Raw genomic sequence first — 9,283 nt, 5'->3', positions numbered from 1 at the left:
CCGGGTTCGATTTCCGGCGGGGTCTGGGATTTTCTCTGCCTCGTGATGACTGGGTGTTGTGTGATGTCCTTAGGTTAGTTAGGTTTAAGTAGTTCTAAGTTCTAGGGGACTGATGACCATAGATGTAAGCCCCATAGTGCTCAGAGCCATTTGAACCATTTGAACCATTTGAACAATTACAGTAAGACGCTGGCATCTCCCTTCCCCAACAAGATTGTACTTCACCAGGTTTTCTATCAAGCGTTCATGCCTCAATGCCAGACTGCCTCGGATTGGATTGGATGTGCCTTCTTTCATCATGGCTCTCCTCTTCTTGAGTGACCCCATGGTCGCCTGGGTTAACTCCATGTCATTTGTTCTTATGGGGTTATGTCAAAGGTCGTGGGTTCTTGCCTCCAATGCCACTTAATTTCGAAGAGTTGCAAGAACAGATAATTAATGCAGTTGCTGATATCAATCATGACTTGTCGGAACGTGTATTGCAAGAGTTTGGCTACCGGTATCGTATTCACGTTCGTCGCATTAGAAACAATGCCCATAATGAGAGGCTGTGAACTGAGTTATAAACTAGGAGAGCTGTTCTGTTCACTTATATGTGTGTATTTCGTGTAGGTATTCTTGCATTTTTCTTCTGAAACACTGGAGGTAGTTTAATAAGCTTGTATAAGTGTGCGAATGGTAATAGACGTGAGATGCCACAGCTGTATCGAAACGTGTTCACGTATAGAAGAGAGTCTAGTTATTAAACATTTTCTGGTGCTTATCTTCGCATTGCTGACACAAGATCCTTAAAACCACGAGTGATGGAACGAGACAGAGTAAGATTCGTGGGTATACCTGATAAGGAAGAGCATCCTAGCATGTTATGCTTATCATAGTGCCGCATGTAGCGTATTTCGTGAACATTTCATGTATCTGCACCATTTCCAACATGTGTAACGTCTTCCGTCTGTCGATCACCAACCACAGAAATACTTTCGTTCGTTGCTTTGTTGAACATACAACCAGTCAGCCGTTTTTAGCTTCAGTCTTGCATACAGATAAAGCAAACATACCGACGAGTTGGAATAGCTATTTTCCCAACCTAAATACTCAAGGAACAATGCGGCCTACACACGACTAAAAGTTCCAAATTAATCTGAGAGAAAATTGTAGGCCACTGGCAGATTCGTATGCTGTTCTAGAACGTCCTACAGGCGCTTTCTGCAAGGATGTTATGCAGTACACACTTCTAGACTTCGCTGCAAGATGTGTACCCGTGAATAGGAGGAAGCGTGTGATTTATGTATGGGACGATTCTAACATTGTTCGAGGGGCACTGAATGATATCTTTCAAGACAGATGGATATATAGCAGAGGAGCACTCGCCCCGTTTGCACGTCTTCTAGACGCAAGCGCTTTGGATTATTATCTGTGGGGCCACTTAAAACTGTTGGTTTATGCAACTAACGTTCCAAAGCAGAGATTCTTCAGTAACGTGTCTTGAAAATTTCTGAAACCATTTCACGCTGTCCTAAGATGTTTCGAAGGACGCGTTATTTCATGATAATATTATGTAAACTGAAGGTGGAGGAAGGGGGGCGGGAAGGAGGGAAAGAAAGGGAAGGAGCTAATGATATCAGCTGCCTCGAGACTTCACGTGGAATCAGGGGTGACAAGTGAAAATGTGTGCTAGACTGGGACTCGAACCTGGGGGACGGGGACTGCAGGTAGTGAGGCGCTAGGCGAGAATGTGAGTCGACCGGGGAGCGTGCTGAGATAGTCCGCGAATTTGTTATAGCACTGTGTCTGGATGGAGCAATGTTTGACACAACTGCCTAGCAGGCAGGAGATCGTGGGTTCGATTACTGCTCAGGCACTGATTTTCACTTGTCACCTCTCATTCCGCTTAGAGTCCGGATGCAATTGATATCCTCAGTTCCTCTCCTTTCCTTCAGGCTCGCCCTCCTGTACCTTCAATTTAAATAATATGTATCACAGCTGCGGAATCTGCGTGGTTTCCGTTCTATCGGACATGTCCGAAAGAACAGACATAACATTCACATCATTATAATATTACTAAGACTAGTAACAGGTCACATAGGTAAAGCGTAATCAATCTGTAAAGTAGATAGCTTAAAAATAGTGCAGCCGTACTAGAGTATTGCTCAAGTAAGTAGTATCTGTGCGAAATAGGACAAACGAGAGATATTGAACGCATAGGAAGAAGCACAGTACGACTGGTCACAGTTTTGTTTGATCCACAATAGTTCGTCACGGAAATGAGAAACTTGAACTGGCAGACGTTTGAAGATAGCAACCATCGCTCGAAAGCCTATTTACGTGGTTTTAAGAATCAGTTCAATATAGGAATGTATGGCAATCCCATACGTATCCCTTCCATTGGGCCAGTAGAAGCAGGATTAGACTAATTACAACACACATAGAAGCATTTAAACAGTCGTGCTTCCTGCGCTCCCCGCGAGAGTGGAACGGAAAGAAACTTTAATTTTTCCGTAGCTCCGAAATATTGTAACGTATGTGGCGTTAAACTATTTAAATACTGTGAAGTTGTGCATGATGAATATTAAAAGACAAAACTTACACAGGCGATGGCACCAAAGAGCAGCCACTGGAACTGTATTGTGAGACAACCGTTGTTCGTTTCGTAGTTTTAATCTCTCCGAACTAATTAAACGCACTGGTTTCAGTGATTAAAATGAACGCTTTTCACGTTCGTATGACGAGAATTTTAAAGAAGTAAGACGGAAGCAACCACTGCAAAATATCTGGTTCCGATAAAAATCGGTCACCAGTGACAGAGAACGGTAAACAGTAATATCGATGCAAAGACTCGAAAATAATTAATGTCTCATGTGACGGTGTGTGTGCAATGCGTCACACGGTAGCTATGATACACCTCTCTTTGTGGGGTAAGTAAACTAGGGCTACAAAGGGCGGTTTGCTGTGACGCACGTTACGAGTGGCAAATGACAATCGTGAGCGCTGCCACGTGGCAATGTAATAACACAAAAGCACAAAGAGATTATGAGTTTCGAAGAGATTGTTATCATTGGAAAATCAGTAGTAAGGCGACTTGCGTGCAACATTGTCATTATTCAGCCACTCGACATTACAATTCGAACGTTTTTTAAAGCAGAAATATGTTAAGCTGTCCGTCACAAAAGTGTCAGCACCTGGAGGAGCATCTTTAAAACCAGGAAGGTAAGATGAAACTGATAATGACAGACAGTTAACTGGAGTGACTTAGAAATTAGTGAAGTGACATTGTGAAGACCGTGTTTTCGTTTCTCCCAGCCGAAAAGTCTCTTGAAATGAAATAGAGTGTGCAGCACAGTCCTAGTGAGGTATTAGCCCAGTACAAAAATTCAATTCCGATCTATTAACATATGCTGCAGTGTTGCCACGCACCTATGCATGGGCAGCTGTCCTTGTAGATATTTGTTATCCACTGGAAATTTTTATCTGTACAACTGCTCAAGACAAGTTAAAATTTTACAAACTGTAATTCATTCAGAATAATTTTCTGTTCAGTTTTGTTCGTACTTATTAGTTTTTCCGGCATATTCTGGCAAAAACTAACTACTTTGTGGGATGAATGTGTGATATACTAATGTCTTTTAAAAGCAGTATACGAGGTATGTTCAAAAAGTTACGAAACATTCGTAATTTCGCGCCAATGGTGTGTCAGAGCGAAATGCAGTTAGCATCCCTGTACACGCCTGTGTTTATTGCATAACTACCGGAAGTTACGTTGTTGTGTGTCTATTAGTTATTGTTCAGTGCTAATTGAGTAGACCGTTGTGTTACACAGTTTGCAAATTTCGGGTTGGCCGAGTTAGAGGAGCAACGCGTCTGCATTAAATTTTGCGTGAAACTCAAGAAAACGTTTACAGAGACACACCGAATGACGCAGGAAGCCTACGGTGATGAGTGCTTAAGGCGTACTCGAGGTTACGAATGGTTCACACAATTTGGAAATACCCAGACGGAAGTTAAAGATGACCCTCGTTCAGGACGCCCTTCGATGTCTACCGACGACGCTCAGGTCAGGAACGTCAAAGAAATTTTGCATGTCAATCAAAGACTGACTGTCCGAGAGATTGCAGAAGAATGTAACATTTCAGTTGGATCATGTTAAGAAATACCGACACAGCATCTTGGAATGCATCGTGTTGGCCAAGTTCCTCCCACGGCTCAAGAGTCAAGATCAGAAGGATCTCCACCTCGCAATCTGTGAAGAGCTTTTGGATCTCGTAAATGAGAACAGGATGTTCCTTTAGAGAATTATATGGCCCCTATTTTTATTTCCAAAGTTGAAAATCCCATTGAAAGGACGAAGATTTGCAACGATAGACTTTATGAAAGAAAATTCGCAGACGGCGCTCTGCGCGATCCGGCAAGATGGGTACCAAGACTGCTTCCGGAAGTGGAAACGGCGTTAGGAGCGGTGTATCAATTTTTGGGAAGAGTATTTCGAAGGAGACCATACACAATATGTAAAAGGTAATCTTAGAAAAATTTTATGGACGAAGTTTCGGAATTTTTTGAATGACCGCGTATGTGCCCATTTTTTTTCGAATTATTGAGGTTCTATTTATCTGTGGTGGCGGTGTATCATTTCGAAGACAGTCCACACTGTTGCCAGTTTTTCTCCTCCCGTCCACCGCCTCCCTATGACATCAGGCGCTGTCCCCAGATTTCCCCTCCTCCAACCCTCTGACGTTGGCCAATTGCCCTATGTATGAAATAGCACGAAGTTCAAAATTTGTTGGGAAATTCAAACAATGATGGAATATTCTGTATTCCTATTGTGTGGGGGGGGGGGGGGGGTGAGGACAGCCCGATTTGTCCTCCCCCTCCCTCACATCTGTGGGCCAATTATGTGGCTTAGAAAATGGCAGGAAGGCAAAACAGTTGGGTGGGACAATGTCCTTTTTGTTGGGTATTAAGCTCATTAAATACAGTATCATAACTCAAAAAAAGTGATGTTATTCAGGAAGAGAATTTTAAATTTTTAAAGAACTACAGTTTCAAGACCAAAAAATTTAAAGGCATTAAATTTGACTATTCGACAAAATAAGTCACTTCAATAATTGTGAGAGTATCAAACTTATTTTATTTGTTTCCAAAACTTTATTATGAGATCCAAAGTGCCCCAGATGCACACTTATGTAATAGTTACTAGAAACATTATGCTCGAAGCACCACACAAATCAAAATCCGACATTTTAGTCACGAACTTGGATCATATTAGTTGTAGTTACGTCACTGGTGTCCATGACTCCCTACGCACTGAAATAGTCCCATCACGTGCAACAAAATTTAGGCGTCAGCTGTGGACTGTCATCAGTAATCTGAAGATAATTTCATTGCTTATTAACATATCACTGAGTGTGTGAAGGTATGTAGTAGTGTGTGTAACCCTTCGGGATGAAATTCTCTGCCAATAAATCCTGAACGTCTTCTTTCTTCTTAGAACCTAAGCTTGATTAGAAAGAAAGGTTGATTTCAGAGCCACTTCTTCCATTATCTTTCTTTTCTTAGTTACGGTTATTTCTTGCGCATCTCTGCTCTGCTGTAAAAGTGATTAAAAACTAGCAAACCCGGCAATGCTTCGCAATTGCTGTATATGTAAGGGAACTGCATTAACATCCTAAATTCCTTGTCCCTCTCTCCCTCTCTCTCTCTCTCTTCTCCATGCATCTTCTCCTTCCCCCATCTCTATGTGCATAATCTCCTCCCCTTCACTGTCCATCTGCTCTTCCTCTTCACCCCTCTCCCCTCTCTATGCCCATTTCCGTGTAAATGTTCGTTAGCGTATCATTTAAATATTTTTAATAAATCGGCGGAAGCATTTCGAGATTTATGGTAACCAGGCTTACCCTTTATACATTACATGTATACGTATATATTATGTATATTACAAAACTATATAGCATTTGTCCGTCCAGACGTCCGTTAGGCCGCGCGGGATTAGCCGAACGGTCTAGGCGCTGCAGTCATGGACTGTGCGGCTGGTCCCGGCGGAGGTTCGAGTCCTCGCTCGGGCATGGGTGTGTGTGTGTTAGTCCTTAGGTTAATTTAGCTTAAGTAGTGTGTAAGCTTAGGGACTGATGACCTTAGCAGTTAAGTCCCATAAGATTTCACACACGTTCGTTCTTTCGAACGTCCGTTAGACTGTCGTGTAAAAACTTGTAGTAAATCAGTGACGATCTTTTCCTGAATTTTTTTTATGAAAACATGTCTAGCAGAGCTATCAAACTGAACGCAATTCTTTTTTTATTTTCTTTTTCGTACCAAAAATACAATTACCATCCACAATTGCCACACAGGAAAAGATCATCCGAATCAATCGAGCCGTTCTCAGGCAATGATCTTTCACAACTGATCTTAATTTCCGACTTTTCTGGTGGATTTTCCAAAACTTTTCTTTTATACAAGTCTTGTCCTGACGATAACGAACGCAATAAAAAAATCAAATAACGGTTAAGTCGTCCTCAGGTGATGATCTTTCATACATGCGACAGTTGATTTTTATTTATATAGGTAAGGAATACTAAGAGTCACTAGTAATTTTGACATCTTTTACATATGTCAGTTTCAAAGGTTTCAGATTAAAAGGGCCGACCACTATGTATTTTACATCATAGAAGTCCTCATGTCATAATTCGTGCACATGGAAAGGTTCGCCCTCTTTTTCTGCAGATCGTACAGCAGCTACAAACCCTTCAGAGGTATAAATTGGTCCATCTCTAAACTGCCGCTTCGTTTGTCGCTTAGTCAGAGAATGATCTGAATCTCCTTCATTCTGAGTGCACCCTTTTATAAGACATTTGTGGGAAATGGTTATTATTCCAAGAAAACTAACTGCATAAAAATACAGGTCCAACATAAATTTATTTCCTTGTTGGCCAGCAAAATTATCAGAATGGATGACTTCTCCATCGGTTGTGTTAGCTTTCTATTTTAAATACATTAACACACATGAACATTACTGATTCACTCTACGATGACCATTTGACTCATCCCAAACAAAGCAATCACGCGCATTTGTCTTGATGTCATAAATACTGAAGTTTAAGACATTTAGTTTGGATTTATAATTAAATGAGGAAACATCAGCCTTTGGCAACTGTACAGGGTGGTCAGAAACAGTTTGATACGTTGCGCCGTTTCGAAGTTAATTAACAATGAAGTTATCCAATCAAACCGTTGCGCGTGCAAGTTCAAGCGACCCGCCAGATTCAGTTAGGGTCAGTTGTTCTCAAAGTGTAGATGATAGCGGACGAGACAGCTCAGCCTTTGGCTCCGATTCGATCCTTAGTGCCATCCCATATTCAATTTTTCTATCGCTTTCTTGTTCGGTTTTAGGAAACCAAAAGAAGAACACGTTTGGCGGCACCGTCTGAGGTGGGGCGCCAGAATTCGCACACGCAATGGCCTTATTGGCTAACTTCAGTGCTAATTAACTCAGAAACGGTGCAACGTATCAAATTTGTTTATTAACAATCATTACTCAGCATAACCTAATCTGTAACACTCGTACAAACTTTTCAGAAGGTTTCTGACCATTCTGTATAAAAGAAAGTTAGTACACCTGGAAAGACGACGTCGATTTTGATCCGATGACGGCATAGTACAAACTGCAGCCTCGTTTTCCTTCAAACACTGCTTTGTCCTATCTGGTTCCTTCGCTACTGCCACTTTTGCTTCATTTAGCTTAATAACAACAAGGTCTAGCTAAACCAGCATTTTACCACGAGAAGATGTCGTGGTCTGCAGAGATCGGGGAATAATGAAATCGTTCAGTGTAAAAAATAAATAATCTTCGTCTGTTTCAGTACTGGTTCAACCAGTTCTAACAATAATAGCATAATTAAAAATAATCGAATGGTATTTCCTAAAAAGGATACGTTCTTTGTAACAAGAACGATATACTGGCATCTTGTACATAATTTTTGCATCAATTTACATCGTGATTTATGGGAATAAGGTCACAAGTTTATACAAGAACGAGTAAAATATCTATTTATCGGGGCAAGAACGTTGTATTTCAATTTCAATTTAGTAGCCGGCCGGAGTGGCCGAGCGGTTCTGGGCGCTACAGTGTGGAACCGCGCTACCGCTACGGTCGCAGGTTCGAATCTTGCCTCGGGCATGGATGTGTGTGATGTCCTTAGGTTAGTTAGGTTTAAGTAGTTCTAAGTTCTAGGGGACTGATGACCTCAGAAGTTAAGTCCCATAGTGCTCAGAGCCATTTGAACCATCAATTTAGTACACATACCGTTTGGGTGGATACCGTGTAAATAATGTTATGCATGTGAAATTCTATCACATAAAATAATTACTTATCTCACAACAAGGGTGTCACAGCTCCAAATATGTCACTCTTTAAAACCCACGCCAACAGCCTTGCTGCAGTGGCAACACCGGTTCCCTTCTGACCACCGAAGTTAAGCGCTGTCAGGCTTGGCTAGAACTTTTATGGGTGACTGTCAAGGTCTGCCGAGTGCTGTTGGCAAGTGGGGGTGCATTCAGCACTTGTGAGACCAATTGAGTAGCTTGTTGACTGCGAACTAGCGGCTCTGGTCACGAAAATTGACGAGGACTGGGAGAACATTGTGCTGACCACATGCCCCTTCATATGCACACCTAGTGAAGCATCTGACTGAGGATGACAAAGTGGTCGGTCAGTACTGTCTGGCCTTCTGGGCCTATTCAGATGGAGTTCAGTTCTTATTAATATCCACAGTAGTGTGTATTCCACACAGCTCCAACTATAATGGTATGGCATTTTGCACATACAAGGAACAAAGGTAGGAGGGCTAAGAGTGACACAGCTGCCTCCATGTCCATGTTGTTGAACTTCAGATTATGTCATTCTACCAGATAAAATTGCATGCCAGATTCGTTACACTGATTTAAACCATTCAAAGCAGACGGTTTTCAGTTATGACATAGTTGCATTTAATAAATGTTGTGAGTTCATCACCTGTCACCTCTTCAGTCTTGACATACGTCACCCGGCCTACTCCTGTAGGTCAATTGAGTGATGGCGGGAAGTTATCCCATTGGTGTGACCCCACAACCGGTCTCCCCACCCCCTCCCGCACTCATCCAAGGATGGTAGTCATCATAAGATGGCCTTCGTGCTTAGAACGTCAGCCTACGAACGTTATGAAGCATCATCAGAGATCAGCCACGGCCCCCAGACAGAATAAAAAAATAAGAAGACTGTCACACTTGAGTGCAAGTGTTAATACACTCCCCTCTCTCATTA

General features: G+C 42.0%; 1 pseudogene; it reads left to right on the top strand.

Moving 5' to 3' along the window:
- Positions 1–8,405: 8,405 nt before the first annotated feature.
- On the top strand, positions 8,406–8,524 carry LOC124778749 (annotated as a pseudogene).
- The last annotated feature ends 759 nt before the right edge of the window (positions 8,525–9,283 follow it).

Source organism: Schistocerca piceifrons, chromosome 2 (assembly GCF_021461385.2).
Source record: "Schistocerca piceifrons isolate TAMUIC-IGC-003096 chromosome 2, iqSchPice1.1, whole genome shotgun sequence".
Classification (NCBI taxonomy): domain Eukaryota; kingdom Metazoa; phylum Arthropoda; class Insecta; order Orthoptera; family Acrididae; genus Schistocerca; species Schistocerca piceifrons.
The sequence above is the reverse complement of the archived record's forward strand: the minus strand, read 5'-3'. Positions and strand labels throughout refer to the sequence as shown.